Below are 7,994 nucleotides of genomic sequence, written 5' to 3' on the forward strand. Positions count from 1 at the left end.
GGGGGGGGCTGTCTGCCCCAGAAGCTCCTCTTGGCCCTCCTGTGACTGATTGGGAATCCGGGAATGAGTGTTCTGGAAAAGTCCCTCCCCCTAGAGTGAGACCACATCAGTCAGCCTGCTGGCATGCTACCCTTCCATTTAACACTGTGAAGGCTCCCACAGAGGCCCTCCTGCCAGGCCCAACTAAACCTGCTGTCAAATGGCCTCGACCCCTGCCTGGCCTCTGTCTGCAACTGGTGAGGGCAGAGGGAGTGCGGGAGTCTCTTGTAGCACAGTGGTTCTCAACCGGGGGGTGGGTGGATTTTGCACACGATGAGACGTTTGGCAATATATCTGGAGACATTTTTGATTGTTTTGATTGGGGGTTTTGAGGATGTGCTACTGGCATCTAGTAGGCAGAGACCAGGGATGCTGCTAAATATCCAAAAATGCCCGGGAAAGTCCTCCACAACAAAGAGCTATCGTGTCCGAACCGTCAGCAATGTGTGGTTGAGAGACCCTGGTATTTGGTCCTTTGGCTATCAGGAGTTTGGGTTTGGGGGATGGGAGATGGGACATGAAAAGAGAGGCCTATCACCAACCGTAGGTCTCAGCCCAAGGACCTAGGCCGGCCTTCACCTAGCCCCGTGGTTTACAAACTGGGTCCCTAGAGGCTCCCAGTTCTCAACCAGCTGGACATTGGAGTCATCTGGGCAACTTTAAAAACTACCTGTTGCTGGGCCTCATCTCCAGAGATTCTGAGTTTAGTGGTCTCATATGGGGCTTCAGTTAATCTAACTTACAGCCAGGGTTAGAACCACTGTTTGGGGGATCCATTAAGGTCCTGGGGATGGAGAGGGGAATGCTTACCCCTCCCAGGAGAACACCTTCTATTTTGTTTTACACATTCTAGTCCAGTCCTTTCATTTTACACCAAAAAATGAGACCCCGAGATCACACAGCCAGGTCGTACAGCTTGCCCGAGATCATACAATGATTCATACATTCATTCATTTGACAAATACTAAGGGATTGCTGGTCAGGTGCCAGGCAGCGTTGCTGCCCGTACTGGGGTGAGAAACCCTCTCCTGACTGCCCAGGCACCACAGCTCTCCTCTGGTTTGCGGTAGCTGCCTCACACCCTCTTAGGCTGTGCCCTCTTTCCAGGCTCAACATTTTGGAGCGGTCCTTGTTTTCACACCCAACGTGCAGTGGGTCAACCGTTCTGTCCATTCCTGAAGGATCTCTATCCCATCTGTCTCCTCCTCCGGCTCTATGGCCCCCAGCCCACTCTAGAACCCTCTCGTCATGGACCCCAGTCTCCCAGATGTGCATCTGACTCTGCCCACGCCCCTCAAATCCACTGCACCCTCAGTGGCCACACTGGTCTTCTTAAAACTCCACATCGCTCAAACATCCTGTCCAGTATCAAATGATGCTTAAAAACGTGGGCTCTGGAGTTGGGCTGCCCAATTTCAAATCCTGGCTCTGGTTCTTACTGGACCTTGGGAAAGTCATTTCATTTCCCTGTTCCTGTTTCCTCATGTTTTAAATGCAGATCATATATTTCCTTGATTCCATGGCTTTTTTTTTCTTTTTTTCCTGTTTACATTTAAACATCTCTGAAGAACCCATCTTAAATTGAAGACACGTCATGGCATAATGGTATATATTACAATTGATGATATCTTAAATTCAACCCAGCGGTACTGACCTTACAGAATTACTGCGAGGTCCAAATCAGTTCATATAAAATCCCTGGGACTGTGCCCAACGTGTAATGGGCCCTCATTAAGTCTCAGCCATTACAATCTCTTACTTAAAACCTTCCCTAGTTCTTCCTTGCCTGCAGAGTATAGAGTTGGCCCTTGACCCTGACATTCAAGGCTCTCCATCAGCAGCTCCCACCATCTTATATAGTCATCAGGCCAGAACTGTCCAGACACAGAACTGGAATCTCCCTTGAATGCCCCACAGGCATCTCAGACTCCACACGTGTCCACCTCCCTCAGACACGCCTTCCTCCTGACCCCACCCCCTCCTGGGATCTCTCAGGCTTAATGGCAGTGCCCACAGTGTCATGGGTAGCCTCTTCCTCTCATGCCATGTGCCCACTTCTTACCTGTAGGTGATCTACCTTGGTCATAATTCTTGGAATCTGACCCCCAGGTATCCCTGGAGCTTTATCTCAGCTCTGCCCACCCCACAGCCATACTGAGTCACTTCTAGTTGTCCCAACACTGTTTCCTCATGTCTGCTCGCCTTTGTCCAGTCTTGTTCCTCTACTTGGAATGACTGTCTCCTTTGGCTCAGATGTCACCTCTTCTGAGAGGCCTTCTCTGAGCTCCTGAGTCAGAATGGCATGAGTCTGCTCTAGGCATCTCTCATGTGGCACCTGTTACATCAGGTGGTGGTGTTTCTTTACACATCTTCCCTCTACACCACGCATTCCTCTCTAAAGCCACTGCTTAAGGTTTTGTGTCTTTGTTTCCTCAGAGCCTGGCACATGGGAGATGCCAGGAAGTGTCCCTGATGACTCCAGCACCTTCTCTGAACCCTTGTGATATGCCTTCCCCATATAAGCCCTTCATGAGCACTTAACACAGGAGGCTGGTGGAGTTTGTGCTTTTTTTGTGCGCATAAGGCCAACCGACCGCAGTGTGGCCTGCCAGGGCAGGGATGGTTTTTCTTAGCCCCTCACCAAACGGGAGGCTTCTGTGGGTGTGGCAGTTTTAAACAATGGCCCCACATTCTTTGACATGCCTCCCACCTAGAGGTAGGTTCTATGTATCCTTCCCTTGAACCTGGGCTCCATGACTAGCAGGTCAATTGAATGTGGCAGAAGTTACAGTGTGCCACTTTCTGAGCCCAGGCCTTAAGAATCTAGCACCTTCTGCCCTCTGCCTTTTGGGACACTCACTCTGGAACTCAGTCACTCATGCTATGTGGATGCCCAGCCTACATCGAGTCCACATGGAGGACTTCCCTGGTGGTCCAGTGGTTAAGACTCCGTGCCTCCACTACAGGGAGCACAGGTTCAATCCCTGGTCCGGAAACTAAGGTCCTGCATGCCGCGTGGTGCAGCCAAAAACAGAGTCCTCATGGAGGGATTCAGCCAAAAGCCAGCATCTACTGCCAGACGTGTGAGTGATAACACAGCTGTCAAGTCACCCCCAGACTTTGTTTTTCCACCCAAGGCCCCAGACATAGTAGAGCAGAGATAAACCATTCCCACAGTGTCCTGTTGGAGTTCCAGACACTAAAAGTCCAGAGCATAATAAAATAGTTGTTTTAATGCCACTAGGCATTGTTGCTCAACAATAGATAACTGGAACAGTGGGGCAGAAAAAAAAAGGGCCTAGGAGCCGGCACTAAAGGCCCTGGGTTGGGACTTCTCTGGAGGTCCAGTGGTTAAGAGTCTGCGCTTCCACTGCAGGGGACTCGAGTTCAGTCCCTGGCTGGGGAACTAAGATCCCGCATGCCGCGAGGCACGGCCAAAAATAATAATAATAAAATAAAATAAATAAAGGCCCTGGGTTGACGACATTGTTGGCCCTGCCACTTCCTAGCTATGTATGTACATGAGAAACATCACTTCACCAGCCTGAGCCTCAGTCTTCCTACCTGTAAAATGGAGTTAATGATGGCTAACAGATATGGAGACTACATGCCAGACATCATTCTAAGCATTTGAAGCATTGTATTAGTTACCTATAGCTGTGTAACAAATTATTCTAAAACTCAATTGTCTAAAACGATAAAGCCTTATTATCTCACAGTTTCTGTGGATCAGAAATTCAGGAGCAGCTAAAATGGGTGTTTCTGGCTCAGGGTTTCTGATAAGGGTGCAGTCAAGATGTTGGTCAGGGCTGCAGAAATCTAAGGGCTGGTGGATCAGCTTCCAAGATGGCTCACTCACATGCCTGGCAAGTTGGTGCCGGCTGATGGCAGGAGCCTCTCCATAGGGCTGCTTGACTGGCCTCAGGACATGGTGGCTGGCCTCCTTCAGAGCGAGTGACCCAAGAGAGGAAGACAGAGCCCACACTGTCTTTCATGACCTAGCTCAGAAGTCACACGCCATTCTTTTCACAATATCCCATCGATTACATGGATCAGCCTTATTCATTGTGGGAAGGCACAGCAGTGTGATACCGGGAGGGCAGTTCGTTGGGAGCCATTTTGGAGACTGGCTACCACACACATAGACACAGTTAATTCTCCAATAACCCCGCAGACATGAGATACTCCTAACAAGCTCATCTTGAAGATGAGGAAACAGAGGCATAACAATGTGAAGTCACTTGCTCAGATTTCTAGGATGGTAAGTGGTAAAGCTGGGATTCAAACTCAGGTAGTCAGGCTCCAGAGGTGAGATCTCAGCTACTGCTCTGTAAAGGCCCTCAGCTCCATTATGAGCCTGAAGGAATATGGTAGATACAAGAGTGCTTCCACTTTAGGGGACTTCCCTGGTGGTCCAGTGGTTAAGACTCCACACTTCCAAGGCAAGGGGCCTGGGTTCGATCCCTGGTCGGGGACTAAGATGCCACCTGCCACGCGGTGCAGCCAAAAAATGAGGAAAAAAATTAAAAAAGAGTCCTTCCACTTCAGAAAGTAAACCACCAGATATATACAAGGTGGTGGGCTGGTGACTCCATTAATGGGTGAGGCAAATGCAAATTGGGAAAGGATGGGACCTCAGGGTCCTGGGAGATGGAGATGGGGTGATGGAACAGAGGGTTTTACCCAAGGGTCTGGGGGGAGCTAACCATGTGGCGCCAGGGGGGCAGGGATGGGTTCACCAGGAGAATGTTTATAGATAAAGTTTAGAAACTATCATCCCCATCACTCCCAGCAAAGGAGCTCATGATGTCAAAAATCTTTGTTTCACTCTACCCAGATGACTCTGTCTCATCCCTTTGTTCAGGAAAGGTTACTGAGCACTTATAAGTCAGGTACTTAGACTGGGCACGGGGGACCTAGCAATGCCCAGGCAATATGAAGTCACTTTCTACCTGGAGCTTGGAATCTAGCAGGGAAGACAGACAAGTTACTGGCAAATTCTACCAGAGCAATGAGTGCAATGACGGGAAAGCACAGGGATCTTGGGGTGCAGGGGAAGAGACCTGACCAGTTAGGAGTAGTCTTCCTGAACTTAGCAAGGCCAGGTTGGGAGAAGTGTGGGAAGACTTCCAAGCAGAGGGAACAGCCATGCAAAGGTTCAGAAGAGAGACAGCCAGAAGGCTGCGGTGCTTTCCCGGGCTGAGAGGTTGATGTGGGTCAGGTGGAAGGGGGAGAGCCTAGTGATCTCAGGGCTCAGAGGAGAAAAGGATAAGGTAAAGAGGCACCAGTGTAGTTCCTGATAGGAGCCGAGAGGTTTCTGCACAAGGATGGGCCCTATTCCTCACCCAAACCCAAGGTGGGAGAGGGGAGGTTGGCCACCTGGGTGCCTTCTCTACTCGTCCTCCGGGTTCTCTGCCCTGCAGAGAAAGACTTGGCCCTGGTGGTGTGAATGTGTTCATCCTTCTCGGATGCAGAGCCTGCAGGCAGGGCAGAGGTTGGGGAAAGGCAGATGGAGCAGGTGGTGCTTGATCTGGGCCTCCAAGTTTAAGTGTTAGCAGGGTGCCCCATCTCAGCCTGGAGGATGTGCTCCCGGTGGGGGTGAGGATGGTCAGGCTGTGCTCCCCTGCACCCCAACATCCTTTATGGGCAAAGGGGGAGATGAGAGAAGCTTAACTCCAAAAGTAAGAAACGAATAGGGAGGGATAAAGAGGCCTCTGATTCCCTAGGTTTTTTCCAAGCCAAAGACAAAGGTGGGGTAGAGCCTCTGCCTCTGGTTTCCTGCTGGAGCACAGAGGACCTAGGCTAGGAGTCCAATCAGTAACACCCCCCCATCCTCAGCCTCCTCTCCATCCCACAGCCAAGGTCCAGGCAGGGGCAGCCTCTCTCCCCTGAACCAGTGGTCAGGGCCTCTTCCTTGAGCTCCCTGCTGCTTCTCTCTCACCTTTCCCTAGCCTCTTACTACCGCAGGCTGGTTCTGTCACTAACCTGTTAAACCTTTCAGTGGTTACCAGAGCCCTCAGGTAAGGCCCAAGTTCCTGAGTGTGTTCTGCAAGGCCCTGCAGAATGAATCCAACCAGGGCAACGATCATGTCAGCTTGTTCGCCTGGGTCCCCAGAACAGTGAAAGCTTGCTGGAAGGATGAACTGATGCCTAGTTTGGCTTCTGCCAGCCTCTCCGGCTGCATTTGCCTTCATATCCCGCCATGTGCTCTACACTCATGTATTCATTCATCTCCCAGAGGACCTCTAGTGCCCCCAGATCTGTGAGGACACTGGATATTCAGAGGAAAATCAGGTTTCACATGCTCTTCCCTGAAGATGCTCATGGAGCATTGTGTTTCCCACCAAGAACTTGGACAACACCAAGATGAACCTCAAAAATGGGTTGAGTGAAAGAAGCCAAATGCAAATAATAAACAGTGTGTGATTCCATTGACAGAAAGGTCCAGAGCAAGCAAAAGTGATCTATGGGTTTTAGAAATCAGAATAGCAATTGCTGGGGAATTCCCTGGCATTCCAGTGGTTAGGACTCAGCGCCTTCACTGCCAAGGGCGCGGGTTCAGTCCCTGGTCAGGGGAACTAAGATCCTGCAAGCCTGCGCTGCGTGGCCAAATTAAAAAAATAAAAATAAAAATAAGAATAGCAATTGCCTCTGGGGAATGGCATTGATTGAAAATGGGCATAAGGCTACTTCCTGGGATCACAGAAATGTTCTGGGGACTTCCCGGTGGTCCAGTGGTTAAGACTCCCCGCTCCCGGGCTTCCCTGGTGGCGCAGTGGTTGAGAGTCTGCCTGCCGATGCAGGGGACACGGGTTCGTGCCCCGGTCCGGGAAGATCCCACATGCTGCGGAGTGGCTAGGCCCGTGAGCCATGGCCGCTGAGCCTGCGCGTCCAGAGCCTGTGCTCCGCAACGGGAGAGGCCACAACGGTGAGAGGCCCGCGTACCGACAAAAAATTAAAAAAAAAGACTCCCCGCTCCCAATGCAGGGGACTTGGGTTCGATCCCTGGTCAGGGAACTAAATCCCACATGCCACACCTAAGAGTTTGCATGCTGCAACTAAAAAAGCCCACATGCCGCAACTAAATAAAAGATCCTGCATGCCACAACGAAGATCCTGCGTGCTGCAACTAAGACCCGGTGCAGCCAAATAAATAAATAAATAAATATTTACCAAAAAAAAGAAAAAAAGGAAGAAATGTTTTGGGTCTTTATCTGCATTAATGGATATGTATACTTGTTGAAATGCATTGAACCGTACAGTTAAATCTGTGCATGTTACTGAACATGTTATACCTCAGTAAAGTACTGTCAGTATAGAAAGTTTAGTAATGTTTATATAACTATAACTAACAAAAACCCCTCAGTGTATGGATTAAACAGCACATCAGACATAATCAAAGAGAGAATTGGTGAACTGGAAGAGTTGAAGAGATGACCTGGATTGCATTACAGAGACACAAAGAATGGAAAATATGGAAGAGGGGTTAAAAGATTTGAAGGACAAAAAAAAAAAAAAAAGATTTGGAGGACAGTGAAAAGGCCTAGCATACTTCTAATCAGAGTCCTCAAAGGAGAGAACACAAGGAAAGGAGGAAAAAGAGTATCTGGAGAGATACTGGCTGATAATTTTCCAAAACTGGTGAAAGATATGAATTCATAAACAAAGGAAGGACAAAGAGGGAAGAGATATGGGAACATAAGTATATGTATAACTGATTCACTCTGTTATAAAGCAGAAACTAACACACCATTGTAAAGCAATTATACCCCAATAAAGATGTTAAAAAAAAAAAAATAATGGTTAACTGAAACAAAAAAAATAAAATAAAAAAATAAAAAAATATTATATATTTTAATCAAAAAAAAATAAACAAAGGAAACACAATAGAATAAATAGAAAGGGATCATTACTTAGACTCTTTGTAATATAACTATGAAACACCAATGATATCT

The sequence above is a fragment of the Lipotes vexillifer genome, unplaced genomic scaffold (assembly GCF_000442215.2).
Source record: "Lipotes vexillifer unplaced genomic scaffold, Lipotes_vexillifer_v1.1 scaffold611, whole genome shotgun sequence".
NCBI lineage: Eukaryota > Metazoa > Chordata > Mammalia > Artiodactyla > Lipotidae > Lipotes > Lipotes vexillifer.